Source organism: Triticum dicoccoides, chromosome 7B (genome assembly GCF_002162155.2).
Source record: "Triticum dicoccoides isolate Atlit2015 ecotype Zavitan chromosome 7B, WEW_v2.0, whole genome shotgun sequence".
Taxonomy (NCBI): domain Eukaryota; kingdom Viridiplantae; phylum Streptophyta; class Magnoliopsida; order Poales; family Poaceae; genus Triticum; species Triticum dicoccoides.
The window spans coordinates 260,292,114-260,318,945 of NC_041393.1; positions in this window are offsets into that span (position 1 = coordinate 260,292,114).

Genomic DNA, 26,832 nt, shown 5'->3' on the forward strand with positions numbered 1-26,832 from the left:
TGTCGCACTCGGACGCAGTCTCTACGGAGCCAGTCGACAGATCGAACATGCCGTAGAGCGATTCATCAGGCTCGATCGCCGCAACTTGGGTGGTGGCTGATTGGCGAGCCACTGCATGTCTCACCCACCGCTGAAGCCTCGACCGACCAGAGCGCTTGCGCTGGCGGGAGACAGGGAAAGAGGACGACACAAGAGTCGACCGATACGGAGCCGACGGTTGCTGCAGCAGGACGCTGCAGACACACGCGCGAAAGTGCGTTGCCCCGCGGACGGGAAGCGCGTTGATGTCGAGTGGAGCCTCCTGGAGCCAAGCGGAGTCATCGGCGATGAACGTGAGCGCGCCAAGACGGATCTTGCGGCCCTCGACCAGAACTCCGCCAGAAACCATGATGAAGGCGATCGGAAGAATTGCAACTTCTCCAATAAGTCGCTAAGACACCTGCCCCACGGTGGGCGCCAACTGTCGTGGTACTAAGTCTGATAGTAGAATAGGGGGTAGGTATGGAGAGGCAAGATCCTAGCTATGGAGTAGTTGTATACGCAAGAGATTTACGAGTTCAGGCCCTTCTCGGAGGAAGTAACAGCCCTACGTCTTAGAGCCCGGAGGCGGTCGACTGGATTATATGCATATGAGTTACAGGGGTGCGACCCCTTCTGCCAGTGGAGGGGGGTGGCTTATATAGAGGACACCAAGACCCAAGCCAGCCTACGTAGCAGAGGGTTTAAAGTACATTAAGGCCAGGCGTTACTGGTAACGCCTTACATAAAGTGTCATCATGATTGTAAGTGCATCTAGTGCCACCCCTAGTTGGTTTTGGAGTATTGACGACAAAGTTGGTTGAGGGACTAATGCGTTTGTGAGAATTGCAGGATAACGCAGGTAGTGTCCCTCATTGATTCGGTTTACCTACCGGAGATGACCCCTAAAAATGTATGAAGACATTGAAGACAATGGTGGTATGAGAAGATATTCATATTGAAGACTATGACATGAGAAGACATTGCGTGAAGACTATGGAACGCGAAGACTGTGTGGTTTCGTTGTTTCCTTTTCTTCTTTGTTGAGTCATAGGAACCACCGTACTATTAAGTGGGGTCCAAGTGAACTAAGTCAGAGTGACTGAAGTGATGCTCAACCCAAATCCTGTGTCTTCGAGCGAAGACAATGAGAGCAAAACTTATCCAGAGCTGGATGAGTCAGCTTTGCTTGTTGCCCAAGTAAAGTTGCCACGTGTGTTTGAAATCTGACCGTTGGAACACGTGTCAGTTCCTTAGTGACCCAGGGTCATTTCGGACAAATCAGGTCGGGTTGCCTTGTGGCTATAAATAGCCCACCCCCTACACCATAAATTGGTGGCTGCTCAGAGTTAGTATACGGCTTTTGTCGTTTGAGAGCAACCCACCTCGAAGCATTTGAGAGAGAGAAATCCTTGCGAGGACAAAGCCCAAACACCCAGAGCCAAAGAGTGTTAGGCATCACTGAAGTCTTTCTGTCTGTGTGACCTGAAGACTTATTACACTTGAGGACTGTGTATCCTCCAGCCGGTTAGGCGTCGCGTCCTGAGCATCCAAGAGTCATTGTGGATTGCCGGGTGAACAAAGTCTGTGAAGGTTTGGAAGTCTACCTTGAAGACTTACCAGAGTGATTGGGCGAGGACTAAGTGTCCTTAGCTCAAGGGGAATAAGGTGAAGACACGGTCTTCTGAGTTGAATCTCAGCCTCCCTAACCAGACGTACAGTTGTCACAGCAGCTGGAACTGGTCCAACAAATCCTGTGTCTTCAACAAGTGACTGGTTCTATCTCTTCCCTCCTTTACTTTGAGTTTGTCTTCGTGAAGTCATTGCCTATATGTCTTATCTGTTTGACTTCATTGCTTGACTACTATTGTTGATTGGCTTCATACTATCTTCCATCCTGATCCTACTACCTAGCTGCTATTAGTCTTCATACGTTAACGCTATTGCATACTTGACTATGGCTTGCTTGTTGTAGTTTATCTTCCGCTGCATATCAATTGGGTCATTTCTATTGTTTGTCTTTGAAACTTCCACGTTTTGAAGACTTAGATAAAAATCGCCTATTCACCCCCCCTCTAGTCGATAACTAGCACTTTCAATTGGTATCAGAGCAAGGTACTCCCTTGTTCTGTGTAATTTGGTTTAACCACCTGGAGTTTAGCTATGTCAACTGCAGGGATAATCAAAGTCTCCGCTGCTTGCCCCGTGTTTGATGGAACAGAATATCCCTACTGGAAGAATAAGATGCGCATGCATCTTGAAGACATTGATGTCGACCTCTGGTATGTTGTCAAGAATGGCGTTCCCAAAACTGGTGAAGGTGTCACCCCTACTGATGTCAAGAAGTTCATTCAACTAGACTCGACTGCAAAGAACATCATCTATGGTCATCTGACCAAAGGACAGTATGGCCGTGTGAGTGCTCTAGAAACGTCAAAGCTAGTCTGGGACTGGCTGTCCAAGGTCAATGAAGGCGTCTTTACACAGAGAGACCAGAGGATCAGTGTTCTTCGCATTCTCTTCAATCACTTCAAGAGAAACGACAATGAAAATGTCCAGCTCACGTTTGATCGCCTCACCGACATCACAAATGAGCTTCAGGCTCTCGGCGCCACTGAGATCACCAAGCATGAAATTGTCAAGACACTGCTGAGATCACTTGACACCTCCTTTGACACCCTTGCCCTCATGATACAAGAACGTCCTGACTTCAAGACACTCAATCCATCTAATATACTTAAGAGGCTCAACAGACATGAGTTCCAGCTTCTGAGAAAAGAGATATCTATGGCCCCAACTATGGCCAAACTCGTGCTTTGAAGGCAAAAGTTGTTTCCTCATCTAAAGAAGAAGAATTTGACTGTGGTTCTGATGATCCTGAAGACATTGGAAGGGAGCTTGCTATGCTTGTGAAGAAGTTCCAGAAATTCACAAAGAAGAAGGGCTTCAGAAAGTCTTCATGATCCAGTTTAAGAAATGATGAAGCTTCCACTCAAGACAATAAGAAGAGAACATGTCACAAGTGTAAGAAGCCTGGGCACTACATCTCTGAGTGTCCTCAGTGGCACAAGAAGAAGAAGAAGAAGAAGAGCAAGGAATATGACTCTGATGACAAGAAGAAGAAGAAATCATCAAACTCTTCTTCCAAGTCCACATCAAAATCCTCATCTCATAAGAAGAGCTCATCTGGCAAGGCTCGTGCTTTTGTTGGCAAGGAAATGGATTTAGAGGAGGAGTCTGCTTCTAAGGAGGCAGAGGTGGAATCTAAAGCTGAGTTCGACTCTGGCGTTGCAAGTCTGGCTCTGGCCACAACCTACGTCGCAAAGTCCATCTTCAACACTGAAGACAATGACTCCCACACCAACGCTGATGATGACAAGGACGATCCTGCTCCCACCTACTGCTTCATGGCACGTGGTGCCAAGGTAAAATCGCGCGATGCTTACTTTGAAACATCAAGTGAAGATGACTCTGATTGTGAATCTAAACCCAGCTACAAAACACTTGCTAAAATTGCTACTGAACAACAAAGGGCTATGGAACATACTCAAAAACTGTTAGACAAAAGCGATGACCTGTTGGACACGGAAATGACACGTTCACAGTCCTTAGTTGAAGACATAAAAAATCTTCATGCTAAGTATCAAGAACTTGAAAGTCTTCATGAGACGCTCTCAACCACTTATGAAAAGCTCTCCTATGATTATCTTCAAAGGAAGCAAGAGCTTGAGAAACTGAAAGCGACTCATGAAGATCTTCAAAAAGAGAATGAGTCATTTCGCGCTCAACAGATCAGTCCCGCTCAGGATGAATTTGAACCACCATGTCTAAAATGCATTGAGCGTGATAACGCTACTTCTGTTGCTGAATGTTCCACTGCTGCTATTGTTGCTCTGTCTTCAACTTCTGATGTGGTAACTAACCCCTCATCTAAGGATACCACTACTATTGCTGATGAAAATGCTAGGTTGAAGACATTGCTTGAAACAGGGATGTATAAAAGTCTGAAAGGGCATCAGACACTTTGTGATGTCCTCAAAAAGCAGATTCTGAACCAAAACCCTAGGAAAGAGGGTGTTGGGTTCGAGAGGAAAATGAATGCTGATGGTTCCTACTGGAAGCCTGAGCAGTATCCCAAAACCACATGGGTTGTTGCAAAGGAACCTTCAGTGGATCCATCCACTTTATCTGGATTTACCTGTGCTAATCCTATTATCATTGATGAATCCTTTGATCCAAACTATAAACTGTTCAAAAATTAGAATGGTGAAGTGTTTGCCAGGTATATTGGTACTAAATGCAGGAATGGACCACCAATGAAGAAGATCTGGGTTCTCAAAAGCTGTCTTGAGAATCTTCCTGTGAATGTTGTCATGACACCACCAGGGAAGAAGACAAACCCCAGACCAAAGGCGTCACATGGTCCAACGGCTTCATACGGAAACAGGACTCACTTGAGTCACCCTAATGCCAATGTTTTGCAGGGAAATCATACTCAGACTCATGAATATGAGCATGTGTCTTCAAACCTCTATGTTCATATAACTAAGAACTTTTCTGCTTATTCACATGAGTATCATTCATCTCCTGCAAGGCTATTTGCTAGGGTTTCAAAGCCAAAATTCTCAGATGCTGCACTTAGACTCATTGCTTCTAAGCCACCTCTGAAAATGTGGGTGGTGAATAAGAATTAACTCTCTTTTGTAGAATGTGGTCTCCAGCCAGCAATCAAAGGTGTCCAATATAATTGCTGGGGACCTAAAACACAAAGGGATGCATGATAAAATGACTTACTATGTATTCCACATATGAATCGCTTACCTGCCATACTGTGTGCTAACTTTCATCTATACTGTGATAATCCAAGTGTGCATCAACTGCTTATGCTTCACAACATACATTGTGAAGCCTATCCTCCTAACTGCACTGTAGGGCATGTCACCAAAAGCTTCAGAATGGATTATTGACAGCGGATGCACTAATCATATGACTGGTGATCGAAGTCTTCTCATGGACTCAACCTTATGTCCATCCGACAAGAGTCAAATAACATTTGCTGACACTGGTAAAGGCAAGGTATTGGGTCTAGGTAGAGTTGCAATCTCAAAGGATCAACACATGGATAAAGTGATGATTGTTGAATCCCTTGGATTCAACTTAATGTCTATCTCAATGCTTTGTGACTTAAACATGATTGTGATATTTGGAAAATATCGTTGCCTTGTACTAATGGAATCTGACAAGTCTCTAGTCTTTGATGGGTATAGGAAAGGTGATCTATACATGGTAGATTTCTCAGTAGGTCCACAGCTTGCCGTATGTCTTCTTACAAAAGCTTCAGAATGTTGGCTCTGGCATCGAAGGCTGGGGCATTCTGGCATGAGGAACTTGCACACTCTCGTCAAGAAGAAGCATGTCATAGGCATCGAAGGTGTCAAGTTCAAGAAAGATCATTTGTGTGGTGCTTGCGAAGCTGGGAAAATGACGAGGGCCAAGCACCCCTCGAAGACAATCATGACAACATCTCAACCCTTCGAGCTGCTACACATGGACTTATTTGGACCTACTCACTACTCCACCCTCACAACAACGGCGTGTCTCTATGGCTTCATCATTGTTGATGACTACTCAAGATATACATGGGTGCACATAATTCTCTACAAGACTGAAGTACAAGATGTCTTCAGACGATTCGCCAATCAAGCAATGAACAATTATGGCGTCAAGATCAAGCATATCTGAAGTAATAACGGCACTGAATTCAAGAACACCGGCCTTGATCTTTATCTGGATACAATGGGAATCACTCAGGAATTTTCTACTCCTTACACACCTCAGCAAAATGGCATTGTTGAGCGCAAGAATAGAACCCTCATTGAGACGGCTCGAACAATGCTCGACAAGTACAAGACACCAAGAAAGTTCTGGCGTGAAGCTATTGATACTTCATGTCACATCATCAACCGTGTTTACATCCACAAGCTTCTGGGCAAAACATCCTATGAGCTCCTTACTGGCAAGAAGCCAGATGTCAGTTACTTCAGAGTCTTTGGTGCTAGGTGCTAGATCAAGGATCCCCATCACAAGTCAAAATTTGAACCCAAAGCTCACGAAGGCTTCATGCTTGGCTATGGAAAGGATGCGCACTCCTATAGAGTATTCAACCTCTTCCACTACAAAATCATTGAAACAGTGGATGTGCGATTTGATGAAACCAATGGTTCACAACGAGAGCTCCTGCCAATCACACTAGATGAAGCTCCTTCCAGTGAATCTATCAAGCTGATGGGAACTGGTGAAATCATGCCTTCTGAAGCACAGCCTGAAGAGGAACTTATCATCTCTGCACCAAATCAACCTGAAGACAATGCTCAGACCGAAGACAATCCTCCCAATGATGACAATGATCAGCAAGAGCAAAGTCTTCGTCCTGTTCATCCTCGAGTTACAAATGAAGTGCAAATCAAGAAGATAAATGACAGCATCAATGCGCCTGGTCCTCTTACTCGCTCAAGAGCAACACAGTTAGCAAACTTCTGTGGGCACTTTTCATTTGTGTCAATATCAGAACCCAAGAAAGTTGCTGAAGCTTTTATGGAACCTGAATGGATTCAAGCCATGCAAGAAGAACTTCAACAGTTCAAGCTGAATAATGTTTGGGAACTTGTCAAGCGACCTGACCCTCGCAAGCATAACATTATTGGAACGAAATGGATATATCGAAACAAGCAAGATGAGCATGGTCAAGTCGTCAAAAACAAAGCACGTCATGTGGCTCAAGGATATACTCAAGTTGAAGGAATTGACTTCGATGAAACATTTGCTCCTGTTGCTAGGCTTGAAGCTATTCGCATACTGCTAGCCTATGCTAATCATCACAACATCTTGCTATATCAAATGGATGTGAAGAGTGCATTTCTCAATGGCAAGATTGAAGAAGAAGTATATGTCGCTCAACCACCTGGCTTTGAAGATCCAAAACATCCTGATATGGTGTACAAGCTAAACAAAGCACTGTATGGCCTCAAACAAGCTCCTCGCGCATGGTATGATACGATCAAAGACTTCCTGAAGAGCAAAGGCTTCACACCAGGATCCCTCGATCCCACACTCTTCACGAAGACAAATGATGGTGAACTGTTTGTGTGCCAAATATATGTGGATGATATTATCTTCGGCTGCACCAACCAGAAGTATAGTGATGAGTTTGGATACATGATGCAAGAGCAATATCAGATGTCCATGATGGGAGAACTGAAGTTCTTCCTTGGTCTTCAAATTCATCAGCAAAGCAATGGCATCTTCATATCTCAAGAAAAGTACCTCAAAGATTGTCTGAAGAAGTTTGGAATGGAAGACTGCAAAGGTTATACGACACCAATGCCAGCCAAACACCACCTTGGTCCCGACGACAATGGTAAAGAGTTCGATCAAAAGGTATACCGCTCCATGATTGGTTCTTTACTTTATCTATGTGCATCTAGGCCAGATATTATGCTTAGTGTTTGCATGTGTGCTCGATTCCAAGTGGCACCAAAGGAATCACATCACTTAGCTGTGAAGCGAATTCTTCGATATTTGGCTTACACCCCAACACTCGGATTATGGTATCCCAAGGGCTCAAAATTTGATTTGGTTGGATTCTCAGATGCTGATTATGCTGGTGACAAGGTGGATCGCAAGTCTACATCAGGCACATGTCATTTTCTTGGTCGATCACTTGTCTGTTGGTCTTCAAAGAAGCAGAATTGTGTATCACTCTCAACTGCTGAATCTGAATACATTGCTGCTGGATCCTGTTGTGCTCAGCTTCTATGGATGAAGCAAACTCTCAAGGACTATGGCATCAACCTGAAACAAGTACCTCTCTTCTGCGACAATGAGAGTGCCATCAAGATAGCCAACAATCCAGTCCAACACTCGAAGACAAAGCACATTGAAATTCGTCATCACTTTCTCAGAGATCATGTCATGAAGAAAGATATCGATATCATTCACGTCAACACTGAAGAGCAACTTGCAGATATCTTCACAAAGCCCTTGGATGAGAAAAAGTTTTGCAGGTTACGGTGTGAGCTGAATATCTTGGAATCCTCTAATGTCCTGTGATCAGGAACACATCCTAACACTTATGCATATTGATGACTTAGATGTGCAACACACAAAGTAATGTATATCTTCAATCAATGAAGATTTACACTCCGAGTGTGAATACATTAACATGGAATTTGACTTCGGAGCGCCACAATAATTGTGCGTCGTGTCTGGGTCTAATACTTCCTATACGGTGGGTAACGCCACAACCAAATTTCTATGGTTGAAGTGTTTCACTCATGGCATTACTTTTGCAAAGACTTCGCATTTGGTTTGTCTTCAATTTCAACTTATCTTCATGATTTTCTGCGCTATGATGATTTGATTGCATATATATATACTAGTGTTCTATCCTCTACAGCATTCACTTATTGCTATGTCTTCAAGTTGAATCTTTTGAACTAAGTGAATGTGATCGGACCCTAATCTCTCTATGCTTTCTATCTCAAACTCTATCTGTCCAAATCATATGCATTCTACTGAAACTGTCGAATGTCTTCTCTGCGTCCTAGTCAGCAGAAGACACAGAGACAAACATCAAGTCCTATTTAAATGATTCATCTTTATTGTCGATATCCAGAGAAGCCAGAACAACTCTCCGACATGCCTGGCGGGCGTGGGAACGTGGGACAACTCTGAGTATGTTGCATGCTTGCCACGTGTCCCACGGATGTGAACAGACAGGGGCACCTGCGTAATTGCGTAGTGCCGCACACCTACATATAAATACGTGTCCGCTGCGGTCAAGAAAACCTTCTTCCACCTCTCCACCTCGTCAAAACCCTAGCGCCACCGCTAGCTCTCGATGACGCCGGCGACGAAGCGCTTAGCTACCGCGACTTCTCCGATGCCGTCCTCACGTCGGCCGCGGACATCGTCCTCTCCGCCGTCACCGTAGGTGTCCTCCGTCACCAAGTTAGGGCACGGTGGGCTGAACTGCTCGGTCTCCTATTCATCCAATCTAGCAATTCTTCGTGCGGTAATTATAACTCTATTTTTTTACCACCTTTTTGATCTTCATAGATTCATCCTATCTACCGAAAGTGGTTTCTACCTACTCAATGATAGATCTATTCTGTCTGCATCTCATAATGCCTAGTCTATTCACTTAGATTTCCTATCTAGTTTGATTCCTCACTTGTACTTATTCACGGATTGGTACAAATCTGGAACCAACTCACCTCATATAAGTGAATGTCTTCGCTTCATGAGGTCAATGTCTTCAAACTGATTTATCTTCAAAATCTTCTGAGAATGCATATGACCTCTTCCCCTTCCCTCGCATCTCTAATGCTGTCACAGGTACATGTCCGTGGGAGAATCCCTTGGTTCTCATAGTCTGCATTCGTTTGCAGAATACTTACATCATCATATCAATTCTCCTGAAGCCAGCTCCTGCTTGACCAGCAAGCGAAAGTCTCTGAAGCCTTTGAACATATTGAAGCCATTCAGTTTGAAGTTCATGGCTGCAGAAAAATCAGCAAGGAAGGGTGGCAGACAGCGTCATGGGGGAACGTCAAAGCATCTGCCTGATGATCTTGCAGAAATATATAAAACAGATCCTGAAGAAGATTACAATCAGCGCAAGACTCGAATCCAATGGATTCGACGCTATTGGGCTGAACAGTGGTACAAGTACAAGTTTGTGACCCAGGAGTACGCAGAGAAAAATGCTATGAAGATTCCTTGGGGTGATATTCTCTATCGAGGCCTTCCCCCCAAGAACAAAGCTGAAGCCATTGCGCAAGAATTCTATCCTTGCATGGTCCGTGGACCACAGCCTAAAGAAGCTGACCCATCATCATTGCTCTGGTGTCATGACGAAAATCTCTTCAAGCGCAACTTCCAGTTTGCTAAGGCTTCGGCAAAGGAAAACAAGAAGTCACGGGGATTAGACTTCAATCCTGGTCCCTCTGCTCCCTGTGATGATGGCACACGTGAAGCTGAAGAAAACAGAATTGGCCCCTTTGCAAACCTTGATGGCCTCATCTCCTACATCTTGGTACAAGGTGCCAAAGTGGATCATTCTGACAATGAGGCTGATTCTGATGAAGCCCCAGCTCCTCCTCCAAGGCCGCATAAGCCAAAGAAAATTAAGGCTTCATCATCAGCTGCACCTCCAAAAGCTTCTCGTGTGAAGCCACTGGCCACTGCACCTCCTGAAGCCAGTGTGCAGTCTGAAGATCAATCCCGCATCTCCAAGAAGACGGAGAAGAAAAAGCAACTTGTCAGGCATACTGATCAATCCTTGACTCCTGCCGCCATTCTACGTGAAGAGCCCATTGATCTGTCCAGTGATGAAGATCTTGCTGATGATGCCCTTGAGCAACTGATAAAGAGCAAGGAAGAAGCAGAAATCTTCAACAACTTGCCTCTCTTTGACGTGGCCATCATCCATAACTTCATTGATGAGTGGTTCGACACCCCCAATCTAAGCTTTGAAGATTTGCAGCTTCCCATTGGCCTCAGCGTCTCTTTCAATGGCGCCATTGCTTCTGAGCTAGCTCTTGCTCAGCGCATCGTTGAGCTGAAGAACAAAATTGATTATGAGAAGGCTCAATTCAAGAAGCATTTGGCGAAGCTCAGTGTTCAAGACGTCAGAAACTTCAAGGTCATGCTGCATGAGCTTAAAGAAGCTTTTCTGAAGAAGCGCCAAGAAGCTCAAGGCTCTCGTGAGCGCATGAAGAGTTTGGCTGATAAGTGTGTGCTTGCCTACAATGAGGCTGAGAAGCGCAAGTCACTTGGCCGTCCTGGCATTGACCCCAGGATGGCTGCAAAGAAAAAGAAGAAGCTTCCTACTGACCAGCCTGCACCTTAAAGCCAAGAAGCCCCTCGCATTATCTTCCCGAGCAGCATGACTGGCTCGAAGCCAAAGGTCACCACAACCGCTTCAGAACAGAAGAAGACGAGGGCTGCCGAGGCTGAAGCCAGAAAGAGGAAGAACACTGAAGCCTCTGATTCCGCTCCCTCCAAGAAGAAGCACAAGACCAAAAAGAGTCGGGCTGCTCCCACAGAGCCCCTTGTTGTTGAACCCATCTCAATGGTTCGTCCTTCATCTGCATCCCAAGAACTTCGCATGACTGTTCATGAGCCTACTTCCACAGAGGCTCCTGAAGTTGAAGATATACCAGCAGCTGAACCCACCGCTGCTGAAGACATTGGTCATCATGACAATGTTGAAGATGATGAAGTTCTTCCTCAGATCGAATATAATGTGGTATCATCGTCTGTTCGTACGAACAACGAAAACATCAGCATTGGTCGTCCTCTGACGCCAATTGCTCAGGATGCATCATGGGCTGATCACCCACAGCAACAAGACTCCCCCAGTACTCCCCAACAACAACAAACCACACCATCTGTACAAGTTGAAGAGGATGAGGACCTGCCCACTCCATCTCCAAAGGCGTCGCCTGTACTACAAAGGCTTCTCAAAGGACCAAGGCCTCAAGTCCCTCTTCCGAGCGTTCCAGAAGGAGAAGTGCACCGTCAACCTGTTGCACGTCAAGTGTTCTCTGAAGCCACTCCAACTGTGAATGTCTCTGTGTTTGAAGCACAAGCTGCTGAAGACAATCCGGCTGCATCAGCCGATGAGGAACGTCAAGAAGAACGTGTCCAAACTCCCCCCATGCCTAAAGAAATAGTTCATGAAGTGAACGTGTCTGTGCCTGACCCTCCAGCTCCTCAAGAGGAGGTTGAAAATCCTGAAGCTGCCACAACCAACGCAAGTGAAGCCAATGACGTTGTCATGGCTGAAGCTAATGTGGAGCTTGAACCAACCAGTGTGCTTGAAGCTACCGAGGCCACTGCACCTGAAGCTAATGAGGCACCTGCTCCTGAAGCACCTGTTGTGCAGCCTGAAGCCTCAGCTACTGCCACCGCTCCTGTTCCGCGCCCAAGGCCCTATACAATCGAGCAAGCATACAACCATGGAGAGCTAATCACAGTAAGATGGCCCATTCTGGTCCCTCCGCCTATTGTCTCTGGTCCTCAATTTGACTATCACATTGAGCATAGGCCTCAAGTCCAGAAGCCCAAGCCAAGACTGCCAAGGTTTCCTGGTACTGCCACCTCTGTCGAGTCTTTCAATGCAAATGGCTTCAAGAGCCACAACACATTCTTTGACAGCTCTAAGAACCCCTACACGAAGCCAAGAATATCATCAGATCGGTTCTGGAGTCATCAGCAGCGAAGCTATTACTCCTGTGTTCTGTATGATCAAGGGCGCATTTTCCCTCATATGCGCCTCGACACTGAAGCCATTACTGGACTGCCCTGCTTAGAAGAAGCACTTGACTGCTTTTGTGATGCTGGGCTGCTCAGTTTTGTCACAGATAAAGAACACTGGAATGAAGAGCTATTGCTTCAATTCTATGCTACTCTACACATTCGCGGCTACAACAGAGATACAAAGACATGGGTTCTCGAGTGGATGACCGGAAATGTTCATCATGAAGCCAAAGCTCTTGACATCATTGAGCTTACAGGCCTATCCACTCCTAGAGAACTCTATGAACCTGACTGTCAAAACCACCACAATGCACTGGAGAGCATCTTTCATAAGCCTGAACCCAATATGAGCCAGATGCTGAGCATGATGAAGCCTTTGCCACGTGATGCTGAATATCCAAAGGAGTTCTTTGTTGATGACCTTGAGTATCTGCCGCGCACCATATATCATATCATCAGGCGGACTCTATGGCCTATCAAAGGACATTCATCAGCTGCAAAACTCGAAGGAGCCATGAAGACATTGGTCTTTTACATTCTCAATGGCATCAGCTTCAATGCACATGATTTCTTCATCAGGCAACTTGCTGCTTCTGGATCTAATCTGTTTGGTCTGAAGTTTTATGCTCGATGGGTCATGCGCCTCATCAAGCGACACTCATCTATCAACTATCAACCATCTGCTCGCAATCATGTGATCTTCCTACCAGAGGTTGATATGTCAGTTGAAGCCATATATTCTGACCCTACCAAGAAGCCTCTTTGTCTTCAGAATGCCGAGCACCAAAGCTTCACTCAACCCGTTGAAGGTGTTCAAGCAGCAACACGAATCTATCCATTGGCTGGAAATACTCGTCTGCCTCATCGAGCACCTACTGAAGCCACTGAAAGCACCATTGCCCAAAGGCCTCGGAAGCGTTCTCGCGTTCTCAATGACCGAGAACTTCTTGTGGCCCTACATCAGAAACAAGATAAGCATCATTTTTGGCTGAAGCATCAAATGCAAAGCCTCTTGGTAGATGTCAATCTCATTTGTAACCTTGCCACCAAGAATGCCTTTGTTGCTCATGAAACTTGCCGGCGATCATGGAAGAGCTTGACCCTGCTTAGTGCTGAAGCAGATCTTCAAGACGATGGCTTCACTGAAAGATTCAAGTTTGACTCCACTCCTCCACGGAATGCTGTCCTACGAAGAACTCCATCTCTTGAAGACTCTGATTATTCTTCCTCCGCTGCAACTGTCAATGCCAATGTCATCGATGATGAAGACGATGCAAATTCACCGCCCCCTACTTCTACTCGCATCGACACTGCACCAAGTTCATCTGCACCGCCAAACGACAACGACAACCCTGCTGCTTCAACTACTCCTCATGAGGACGAGTAGATGCTCTATGTCTTCAAACCTTTTTGGTCATTACTGACAAAAGGGGGAGAAGCATATGAGTTGATAGTCTTCAAGCGGGTTCATATGGGTGGTTGCATTATATTTTGCCTCGTGCTTACAACTCTTTCTTTTTAAAACATTTGGTTCTTTGAGTTGTAACACCTAAACTTGATGGTCGTCTGCTACTTATTTGCTTTATTGTGAGGCAATGATAACTTCCGCATGTGCGATGATAACTTCTGCACTTAGATCATCCTGCAGACGTCCATTTTTCATTATGCATGTCATCCTATTTGCTATATCATTTCATGCATGATGAATTATCTTCATAAGTTCAAGTGGATCTCCACAAGTACAACCTGCCATGTGCATTTGCATTCCAAAAGCAAAATTACTTATATGCACATCTTCAGGGGGAGCCCTTGCTACTTATGAAGACAATTCCTATCCTTTACAATTTCACATACTTTATCCCCGTTGAAAACTTCAACCAGTTTGTCATCAATAACCAAAAAGGGGGAGATTGTAAGTGCATCTAGTGCCACCCCTAGTTGGTTTTGGAGTATTGACGACAAAGTTGGTTGAGGGACTAATGCGTTTGTGAGAATTGCAGGATAACGCAGGTAGTGTCCCTCATTGATTCGGTTTACCTACCGGAGATGACCCCTAAAAATGTATGAAGACATTGAAGACAATGGTGGTATGAGAAGATATTCATATTGAAGACTATGACATGAGAAGACATTGCGTGAAGACTATGGAACGCGAAGACTGTGTGGTTTCGTTGTTTCCTTTTCTTCTTTGTTGAGTCATAGGAACCACCGTACTATTAAGTGGGGTCCAAGTGAACTAAGTCAGAGTGACTGAAGTGATGCTCAACCCAAATCCTATGTCTTCAAGCGAAGACAATGAGAACAAAACTTATCCAGAGCTGGATGAGTCAGCTTTGCTTGTAGCCCAAGTAAAGTTGCCGCGTGTGTTTGAAATCTGACTGTTGGAACACATGTCAGTTCCTTAGTGACCCAGGGTCATTTCGGACAAATCAGGTCGGGTTGCCTTGTGGCTATAAATAGCCCACCCCCTACAACATAAATTGGTGGCTGCTCAGAGTTAGTATACGGCTTTTGTCGTTTGAGAGCAACCCACCTCGAAGCATTTGAGAGAGAGAAATCCTTGCGAGGACAAAGCCCAAACACCCAAAGCCAAAGAGTGTTAGGCATCACTAAAGTCTTTTTGTCTGTGTGACCTGAAGACTTATTACACTAGAGGACTGTGTATCCTCCAGCCGGTTAGGCGTCGCGTGCTGAGCATCCAAGAGTCATTGTGGATTGCCGGGTGAACGAAGTCTGTGAAGGTTTGGAAGTCTACCTTGAAGACTTACCAGAGTGATTGGGCGAGGACTAAGTGTCCTTAGCTCAAGGGGAATAAGGTGAAGACACGGTCTTCTGAGTTGAATCTCAGCCTCCCTAACCAGACATACAGTTGTCACAGCAACTGGAACTGGTCCAACAAATCCTGTGTCTTCAACAAGTGACTGGTTCTATCTCTTCCCTCCTTTACTTTGAGTTTGTCTTCGTGAAGTCATTGCCTATCTGTCTTATCTGTTTGACTTCATTGCTTGACCACTATTGTTGATTGGCTTCATACTATCTTCCATCCTGATCCTACTACCTAGCTGCTATTAGTCTTCGTACGTTAACGCTATTGCATACTTGACTATGGCTTGCTTGTTGTAGTTTATCTTCCGCTGCATATCAATTGGGTCATTTCTATTGTTTGTCTTCGAAACTTCCATGTTTTGAAGACTTAGATAAAAATAGCCTATTCACCCCCCCTCTAGTTGATAACTAGCACTTTCAATGACCATAAAGACTACTTAATTACAGACCGTTTGGATACAGAGTGGCTCTGGAACTCCTGGTGGTTGAGTGAGTCTTCATGGTCGAGTGTCTTCAAGTCCGTCGAGTGGAATCCCTCTAGGTCGACTGGAAGACGATTTCTTCTAAAGATGTCCTTGGGGAGGGTACCTTGGACAGGTCCACGACCCTACCCTAGGTACATGACTTCATCACAGGGCGCGCTAGGGGCCCGCGTGAGGACGCTCCCCGCGCACGGCAAGGGAGCCTGGTGCCGGGGCTCCCCCCATGCCACGAGGCGCATGGCACCATCTCCGTGGTGGTGCGTGCCACCTGGAAGCGGGGCCTTCCCCGAGGAAGGCGCCGGTGAGCCCTCCCCCAGCCAGGGACCCACGGCCACCCTACTGTCGCCCACATATCCCCTTGCCCCTTGGTCATGTCCTGGTTTTCGGATGCCCCAACAGTGGTCGGGGTATGCGCGGGGTGGGGTCCCCGTCTAGGGAGCAAGGAGTGCCCCTCAAGTATGTGCTCGTGACACTCTCACGTAATAATGAGTGGGGTTGTACATGCCCCGGAGTCTCGGGAGTGCTGCACCTGAGCCTCACGGGGGCTCCCGCCCACACCCAAGTGGAAGCTCCATGCTCCACGCTGGCAGACGACACTGTCCTCGAATGACTATGCCCACGCCCAGTGGAAGCACTGAGCTATGTGCTGGTGAGAAGACTAGTGTATACGCCGAACGCGGTGGTCTTTTTGCTCTCTTTTGTAATCTGGTTCGCTATTTTTGAATAAAATTCGAAGTTTTGTGCATTTACTAAAATGAAAAAAGGGGGGGGAATTTTTTTGATTCGCGGTGTTTCATTTTTCTTCTATTTGTGTTTTGGGAGGCACGACTGCTGCCTGCTATCCCCTCCTACGTGCCCCGCGAGCGCGGGCTGGGCATGGCGTGTGCATCTGAGCTAACCCCAGCGGCATCAGAGCCCCCTTGGGGCCGAGGACACAACTGCCACGGGTCCGCCCATGCGCACACCTCGCCAAAGCTTTGGCGCCTGCCTCCTCGCGCGATGCTCTCAAGCGAGCCACCAGGCACACATCATGCCCGACACTCGGCTGTTGGCCTCAGGAGTATTCAACTCTTGCGCTTGGGAGCACTCAGCGTCGGGCGCCTCTCACGCTCCCGTGAAGCTCAACGCCCGGCAGGGGCGCATCAGGAGACCCTAAGCTCTCGCAAGCCCCTCCTGGGGTTTCATGGACTGGGGGCTCCGAAGGGACCATCTTAGGAGAAGGGTGTCTCTGCGATACAAGAACTTGTCCAAGGTCGTGAACACCAAAAGCTAAGTCATACCAACTACTCCAGTGAAGAGCCTCCCATCTCATGGCGGCATATCTTCAAAAATAATTAGAAGGCATATCATTGTTTTATACATCATAGGGGAACCATCTCCAAAAAAATGATTTCATGCCCACGCGGGGTCACATTCAAAGTCTTGACAGGAAAACAGGGAAATACAAGCCTAGCGAGACGCACTATCACCGTCTTCGCTGTCATCATCATCGTCATCGGCTCCGCCCTCTTCGGCCCTGGGCGCGACCACGTCATTGGCAAGGGCGAGTTCCGCGATCAGGTCGTCCACGTGATCTTCCATCCAGTTTGCCAGGACGCCTTGGATTGCACCAGGTACGGGTGCTATTGAGGCATCAAAGTCAAAATTAGGATTAGAGCGAAGAAGGTGGCTGAAGACGCGCGAGAACACGTGCCCAAGATGGTCGCGACTCTTCTGCATGGCAAGTTGGCGCGCCCTCACAGCCCCGCCTTCAAGGCGAGTCACGATCTGGGTGAAGAAGCTGAGGTAGCTGGCGTAGTCGGCTTCATTGTAAGTGCATCTAGTGCCACCCCTAGTTGGTTTTGGAGTATTGACGACAAACTTGGTTGAGGGACTAATGTGTTTGTGAGAATTGCAGGATAACACATGTAGTAGTCCCATATTGATTCGGTTTACCTACCAGAGACGACCCCTAAAAATGTGTGAAGACATTGAAGACAATGGTGGTCTGTGAAGATATTCATATTGAAGACTATGACAGGAGAAGACATCGCATGAAGACTATGGAGTACGAAGACATAGTAGTTTACTTTTCTTCTTTGTTGAGTCATAGGAACCACCATACTGTTAAGTGGGATCCAAGTGATCAAAGTCAGAGTGACTGATGTGATGCTCAACCAAATCCTATGTCTTCGAGCGAAGACAATGAGAGCAAATCTTATCCAGAGTTGGATGAGTCAACTTGGCTTGTAGCCCAAGCTAAGCTGCCGCGTCTGTTTGAAATTTGACCGTTGGACACGTGTTAGTTCCTTAGTGACCCAGGGTCATTTTGGAAAAATCAGGTCGGGTTGCCTCCTAGCTATAAATAGCCCACCCCTACACCATAAATTAGTGGTTGCTCAAAGTTAGTGCACGGCTTTTGTCATTAGAGAGCAACCCACCTCCGGAGCCTTTGAGAGAGAACCCTTGCGAGGAAAAAGCCCAAAACACCTAGAGCCAAAGAGTATTAGGCATCACTGAAGTCTTTCTGTCCGCGTGATCTGAAGACTTATTACACTTGAGGACTGTGAATCCTCCAGCCGGTTAGGCGTCGCGTTCTGAGCATCCAAGAGTCATTGTGGATTGCCGGTGAACGAAGTCTGTGAAGTCTCCCTTGAAGACTTACCAGAGTGATTGGGCGGGGACTAAGTGTTCTTAGCTCAAGGGGAATGAGGTGAAGACACGGTCTTCTGAGTTGAATCTCAGCCTCCCTAACCAGACGTACAGTTGTCACAACAACTAGAACTGGTCCAACAAATCCCTTGTCCTCTCTGAGCAACTGGTTCTATCCTTCCTCTCTCACCTTACTTACAGTTTGTCTTCATGAAGTCTTTGCCCACTTGGATCTGATTGACTTCACTATGTGAAGACTGTTGTCTGTTTGGCTTCATATATCTTCCATCCTAATCGATACTACCTAGCTGCTGATAGTCTTCGTGCTTTCACCCCATTGCTTACTTGACTATGGCTTGTCTAGTGTAGTCTACCTTCCACTGCATGTCAATAGGTTCATTTCTATTGTTTGTCTTCAAAGCACCCCTATTTTGAAGACTTTCATAATAATCGCCTATTCACCCCCTCTAGTCGAATACTAGCACTTACATTCATGCGGACGGGAGACGTTCTCGTCATAGATGATGCTTAGGGCCCGGTTGGCCCTGTGCCCGAGGGCCTCGAACATTAAGGAGCGCTCATGCTGCAGCACTCAGCGGTGGCCCGCTTCGTCCGAGGCTTTCTCTACCAGGGAAGAAACGCCTTTTACCTGCTGATGGAGGAAGGACAACTCGGCCTCAGCGGCAGCCCGAGCTGCCCCAACGGCCTTCTCGTGCTGCTCTGCTATGGCTAGCTTCTCCTTGAGGGCATCGACCTTGCCCTGCAGCTTGCCGCGCCATTTGCAGAAGCGACCCTCCGGGAGATTCAGCTTCTGGCATATTCCTTGGCAAGGGTCTCGTGGATCCTCGCCACCTTCTCGTCGACCTCCCGCTAGATTTTCGCGTCCCGTGAAGCAAGGGAATCCTCGGCAGCGGCTACTTGGCGCTCCATCACTTCCAGCCACTCACGCTCCAGGCTTAGCTCCACCACCTCCAACGCTAGTTTGTCCTCGAGCATGCGGGGCCTCACCTCACCCTCAGGCAGCCCGTCCGCCGGCGCGACGAGCGCGGCCATGAGCGCCTAGACTTGTTGCTCAAGGACGGTGTTGGATGCTTGGAGCTCCTTCTCGCGCCTCTAGTACGCCTTGTGCCGACAGTCCGCGGCTCTAGCTTTCTCCAGGGTGCGATTGTAAGCCTCCCTCACCACGGCAAGGGAGCCTTCGTCTTCCCTTTGAGCTTGCTCGCGCTGACGGCGACCGAAGTTGACGACGACCTTGAGCTGGCGCTATTCGTGAGCCAGGTGCAGGCGCTCCACTTCAAGCCGCGACTGGACATTGCCAAGCTCCACCCCAAGGCAGCCCCGCACGCTTGCCGCCTCCCGAAGAAGGCCATGTCAAACGGCACTGCATCCGCGTGTGAGCTCCAATGGCTGGCCGGGGCCTCCCTCCGCGCCTTGATTGGCCGGAGGGGAGTGAGAGGATTCTCCCATTCTCGGCTGAGGCCCGGGGGCTGATGCCCCTTCGCTCGCTCCTCTGGCCCAAGGTGGGTCCAGATGCGGGCTTGTCCCATCTCTTGGAGATGGCGCCATCATGCAAGCCGCCTAGTTACTGGCAACAACCGGCAGAGGAGCACTTGGTATTGCCCCCGTAGTCTTGAGGCTGCTCTTGAAGAGAGACACTAGGGGCGCGATGTTAAGGCCTCCCATTCTTTGCCTCGGCGAGCACACAGATTCACCAGCGTGCACAGGCGTGCAGCTCGCGAGGCATGGGGTTACAACGGGACCGATGCCCTCCGAAAGCGGTGCTCGAGACGCGTTTGCTCCCCCGACGGAAGGGGCCCTAAGAGGAAAAAAATTCAGACGGAGTTGCGAGATGTAAGGGTCAGGAGGAAGGCAAGGTATTTACTCATCCACTGCGATCCATTTCGTGTTCTTCAGGATCCTCAAGTCAGGACTGCAGCGACTCCTAGGCTCTTTCCTCTTGTGGGATGCCCCGGGATCCAAAGGATACGTGCCGAAAGCTGGCGTGGAGCCTTCCACGACAGGGACAGCCGTTGCATCCGCAGGCGGGGCTCCTCCTTCGCCGCTCGTGGGGCTAGGGGAGGACACCTCAGGAGAACATGGTGACGCTTGCTCCCCAGCGGCCACCTCAGGAGCACATGGTGATGCCTGCTCCCCAGCGGCCACCTCAGGAGCACAGGGTGGCGCCCTCTCCCCTGCGACCTCCTCGAGGGCGCATGCCACGAAGTCTTCACACATGGGAGTCAGAGGGGGGTTTCGTGAGGCCCCTTGTGGCCCTCGGGGAGTAGCCCCCACTCGTCGAAGCACATCATATTCTTGGCGAAGGCTTCCCCCTTCAGGTGATCAAAAATAGGGAGTCCGCCCGGGGGGATCACGGCTGGTTCTTCACCGCTCAGGCAACGAAGCACTACGCTCAGGGTGCTGGAAGGAAGGGCAGGCCGCTGGAGCCTCATATCATCCGTGGGGCCGGTAAAAGCCCACATCTGACAGGAGTGGTGCTGCAGCAGGTCGATTCACCGCCGGACGAACTCCCTCACCACCATCGCCATCTTCACCCCCGCCTCCTTTAGGCTGGCCAGCCTAGTCATGACCCGGGTGACATGCGGGTCGACCAACTCCGCATGCTCCCAGCCAGAGCTCGGCTCCGCCGATGCCATTGGGACCAGGAGCAGAGGGCTGAACGTGCCGGCATTGATGTACACCCAATGCTTCCTGAACCCCGCCACATCCAGGCAAAGCACGGTCCCGATAAAGGAGCCTGCGGTCGCCACCACTGCCTAAAGCGACACGCACCCCTAGTGTTGCTCGCCGTCGGCCAACTGGAGTGAGAAGAAGTGGCGGTGTAGGGCCACGGATGAAGCGACACCCACGAAGGCCTCGCACAAGAACGCGAAAGCAGAGAGGAGGATGATGGATCCGGGATCAAGATGCAGTGCGTGGATTTGGTAATGCGAGAGCACGACATTGAATAAATCGGAGAATGGCGGCAGTAGGCCGGCGAAAAGGGCGTGAAGGTGAAGGGGGATCTCGGTGGCCTCTATGTCAGCCATGGTCTAGGAGGCAAGCCAGATCTTTGTCACCTTCCACTTGTTGGAATCGGCGGTGATGGCCTGCCGAACCTTATCTAGCCCCTCACAGTTGATCACCGTCGACCAGACGAATGCTGGTTCCGGCCCCGGCAAGGGCTCCACTGCTGCAGGAATCTCGCCCTTCTTCTTCCAGGGAGCCGTGGCTGCAGGGTGGAGTAGAGCTGTCGCAGAATCTAGCGAAGAGGAGGCGAGTACGCAGGAAGGAGAAGAAGCAGAAGGAAAGCGCGCAACGGGGAAATGATGGCTAGGGTGCGTGCGCAAAGCGGTTGTCAAGTCGAGCGCCACACGTCAGCCTGGCCCGCAGGAGATTGGAGCCCGCGGTGCTTCGCCCTTGCCCTCTCGCTTTGCCTCGAAACCAAGTCCAGGCGTGCCTTGGGCCCGGGGGCTACTGTCGGTGTTCTGGGAACCAGGGTGCCCAGACATGCCTGCCTACGGCCCACGGCATGGCTCCTTCGACGTCCTGGTACGGCCCACCTCTAAGACCATCAAGACAAGACCCTCGCGAGGGGCCAAGCCTCGTGAGGGGGACGACACCAAGACCTCCCGAGGGAGCGGCCTCCCTAGGCTGCCTCCTAAGGAGCAGAGATTTCTATGCATGTACCCAGCTCATGAGGTTCTTATGACACAAGCCATGACGACCAAGGCCAGGCCGGCGCCAGCAGACGCAGAAGGCACAATTTCCTCTTTGGTGCTAAGGGAGCAAGGACAGGCGTGGGTTCCCGAGGAATTTGTTAAAGGTTTCCATTCCAGTGCAACAAGACCAAGACCACGGGTGCGGCAGGACTGAATTCACCGCCGACCCCACATCTGCGTCACAACCGGCAACTTTGCAAGCGAAGACCACCTTTCGTCAGGATAAGATGTACTACTTGTCCCCTTTCAAATTGGCCACTATGGGATCCCTTCCAGCCTACATTTTGGGGGAAGAGGACTTAGGCCACTATAAATATAGGTTAGGCACCACCATAGAAGAGGTCGACTGATTGCCTCACCCCAGTATCTCACAAGGTTGTTCACCCTTTGTACTAGTTCATCCTCAGCCCCTCGTGAGGCGAATCCACGAAAAGCAGGAGTAGGGTATTACACCACAAGGTGGCCCGAACCTGGGTAAACTATCATGTCCATCTTCTTCCTTGCTCATACGAATCTGGCTAGGCTAGGCTGTAGGGCGTTGAGTTGGTAAGCTCGAGAGGTTGAGTACTTTGCACACACCCTAGAGTTCGAACCTTCTTGGGTCTGCAGATCCCTGAATCCGATACCATCCTATAACTAGTTACAATTCTTTGTTGAATGAGTTCATTTTTATCATTAGGAAAAATAGTAATGCCTCCTTTCTTAGGAACATAATGAACAAGACATACCCATATACTATCAGCTATGTGATAGATTATACCTGCCTCTAGAAGCTTTAATATTTCAGTTCTTACCACATCCTGCATCTTAGGATTTAATCATTATTGATGATCGATAACTGCTTTAGCATCAGGCTCCATATTAATCTTGTGCTGACATAGAGTGGGACTAATGCCCTTAAGATCATCGAGAGTGTATCCAATAGCGGCATAGTGCTTCTTCAGAGTTTTTAGTAATCTGTTTTCTTCATGCTCTGAAAGGTTAGCACAAATAATAACAGGATATATTTTCTTTTCATCAAGATAAGCATATTTCAATGTATTAGGTAATTTTTTCAATTCAAACATAGGATCACCCTTAGGTGGAGGAGGACTTACCAAAGTTTCAATAGGCAAATTATGTTTCAGGATAGGTGGTTGATCAAAGAACATCTTATCTATTTCATTTCTTTCATTCATGTGCATATCATTCTCATGGTCTAGCAAATATTGTTCTAATGGATCAGTAGGAGCACTCCAAAAAAAGACACAACTGTGACATTATGGCTTGAATGATTTTTTTCCTGTTATGGTTATGACACTTCTACGATGATAATTGTGACAAAAACGGGTATCATGATAGATGTGGTGGGCTCCTACTTCTATGACATAAAATCATGACACAAAATGGGCTTTTCGTCCTGGGCGTGTTGGGGACGAACCTGCATGACATTCTTTGGGACGTCCATGACATAAAAAATCATGGTAGAAGTGAGGGCGAGGAAATTTTCACGGAGTTCCTGGTTACGGTGGGTGGTCGGGGTTGAGCGATGTATTGTGGTATGTACATTTCTCTCTCGTACGCGGGCGTGGTGCGAGCCATGTCGCTATAACTGAACCCGAGCGAGAGGCCTTCGCTTACTAAACCCGAGCGATCACACTGCTACATACTGAAGCGGATCAATCGATCCCTTCGCTGCTAACTGAACCCGACCGACTCCATCACTGCTAACTGAACCCGGTCGATCGTTGCTGCTTACTGAAGCCGATCGAACCCGCGTGCGAGACGTAGCTAGTTGGTTGGGTTTCCTCTAGATGAACAATGCCCGTTGCTGCCGCATGTGTGATACATAGAATGAGTCGAGACGTGGTGAGTCCGGCCGGTCGGTTGGTTGTGGATGAACAGTTCCTGGTGCGGGCTGGGTGAACAGGACCTCGGTCGTGTGTAGGCAGTTGCCGCTAGATGAACAGGACCCCGTGATAGTACGTGGTTGTTGGTGGATGAACATGACCCCATGGAGGCCGCCACACACCCCAGCCGGTTAGGGGTGGATGAACAGTACCCCGTGGAGGCTGGTTGAACAATAGCTGGTAGAGGATGGATGAACAGTAGCCCATGGATGATAAGTGTCTGGTGGAGGCTGGAGGAAGTCTATAGTGGATGAACAGTAGCCCTTGGAGGCTGGAGCGAGGTAGTAGACGGTGGATGAACAGTAGCCCGTGTAGTCCCGTTTTGCGGTACGCCACACCGAATTGTAGTCTGCCACACCCCTCCCGATCAACAGGACCATGTTTCAAGCATAGGCGGTTGGTGAGAAGTCCGTTTCCTCCATTTTGCGGTATGCCACACCTGTCCGAATGAATAGGATCCCGTTTCGACCGTAAGCAGTCAAGCAAAAGTCCATTTCCTTTGTTCTGCGGTACGCCAGACCCCGTTTTGTCTATTCCGTCCAAACCAGTTTGCTCCCGTTGAACATGAAGCATTCGTGCCTTGTCGGTTGCCTCCTGATGAGTGATATGTCTGTAGCATATCTATAATTTTTGATTGTTCCATGCTGTTATATTGTCATTCTTGGATGTTTTACAATCATTTTATAACAACTTTATATCATTTTTTGGGACTAACCTATTGACATAGTGCCCAGTGCCAGTTGTTGTTTGCTTGTTTTTTACATCACAGATAATCAATACCAAACGGAGTACAAACGCAGTGAAACTTTTTGGAGATTTTTGTTCGCCATGATGAAGGTCCAATTATGCGAATTCATGTGTTTGAAGTTGTGGCTTGGATGGTTTTCCTTGGGTTCCCTCTTGATTATCACAATGAGTACTACATCAATAAAGTAGTCAACTGTTTTGGTCACTTCGAGCTCTGGCATAACCCAAGACAGGTTAAAACCCGTGTGCTTATCCGTGTGCTCATCAACCAGTTTTCCAATGTGCCGCATAACATGGTAATCAAAAGGGCCAATGTGTTTGGGGGTTGGGTAGATCTTGGACAGTCCTAGTTTACATTCTCACAAACTGGCTGACAAATCCTCCCAATGCTGGAACTGAGCAGCCGCCCCTCCTATGAATGCCTCGCCACACCCAGAGAACTGCCTTTCTTGATTGTAGCATAACAACACTCCTTTGAGGCTATGGTCATGCAACAACAGCAGGCAAACATGGATTGGGGTGCAGACCGTCAGCTCCATCAGCAACACCATGTTCAAGCTAATGGCTGGGCCCCTTGGCCAGAAGTGCCACCACAATACAGAGGGGAGAGCTGGCAGCAGATCACTGGATACACTGGGCCTTCAATGATGGATGGAGTTGAACCAGAAGATAATGCACGTGATGATGGACTGGCTGCTTGGAACGATCATGTGGCTCAGGTGCAGATGGCAGCAGAAGACAATGTTCTGGGTTCACATAGCAGCCAATTTAGTTTTGTCAGAGACAATTCATTAGACCTGAACATAAGAGTGATGCCTCTTAAAAGCTTGTTGGCATTTCTCAGAGCATACATTTATAAACCCATGGTACCCCTGATCATGAATGGCTCACCTCAGCAACCTGATGCATACACTTTCTACAAGAATCTTCAATACACATTTGTTGCTCACTTGCTGAAGAACTTCTATGCCCCTTTGGTTCAGCAGTAAATTCTCCAATTGTCAAGGTGGATAAGAGGACCTGGGATGAAGCACCTAGAGGCTCCCCTAGAGGGGACAAACTCAAATTTATTGAACCGATGAGGGCAGAAGGTTTTTTATAAAAGCCAAATCAAAAGTAGCATGTTTCATCTCCTAAAGACATATAACATTACAACTAGAGGCGTTGATCGCATTCTTAATAGCAAGGAGTTTATCTTCTGAATTTATTCCCCTAACATTCCAAACCAACATTTTCCACTACTGGTTTGGTGGCATAAAGCCGACGACTAACTAGAGGAAGAGGATGCGCTCTCCGTCGAGGCTGAAAGCTTGGTAGTGGAGAGGTCCTCAGTTGGGATGCCGCAGCGGACCAAACCGATGAACTAGACGGTGGAGATGGGTGTGGGAGGCGTCACCTCCTGCTAAGCTGTAGAAGTAGTATTCTGCTTATTAGGGGCATCATGAATATGGCGAGGCTTTACTTTGCTTTTATTTATTTTACCTTCAGCCATAGATGGTGCTTTGAAGCCGTCGTATTTGTTCACCCTACTGCTCCTGTGCAGCATGGAAGGTTCCATCTCAGTCGGAGCCTACATCTTTTTCTCCTACCAAGGACAGTTAGAGTAGTTGGTTCAGTGGTAGAAAACTGGGTGCAGTTGGTGTTTTTCATTGCATCCACAATAGCATGTTTGATTACCATATGGAATAGTGCTGCATTTGATGGTGTTCTGAAGTTCTCAAATTTCTTTGCTCTTGGGATCTCTTTTACTTGCAAACTTTCTGGAAGATGTTGTCAACTTTATAACATTTATGGTCCGTGTGTTGGAGAGTACATACACACTTTCACTGATTAGTTATATGATCTGGTGATACCAGATACAGAGGATTGACTATTGGTCGGTGATTACAGCTTCATTTGATCCACACAAAATAGAAACAAACTGGGTGGGAATCATAATGACATTCTCCTATTTAACGACATCATTACAGCCCAAGCGCTTATTGAAATCCCATTAAAAGGATGGTCTTACACATGGAGTAATATGCAGGAAAATCCGTTATTGGAACAACTCGATTGGTGCTTTTCTTCATGCCAGTGGACGCAAACCTACCCCAATACATTGGTCACATCTCTTGGGAAATCTGTATTGGACCAGTCTCCTTGCATGGTGAACATTGAGACTTGCATACCTCGGAGCAAAATCTTTCACTTCAA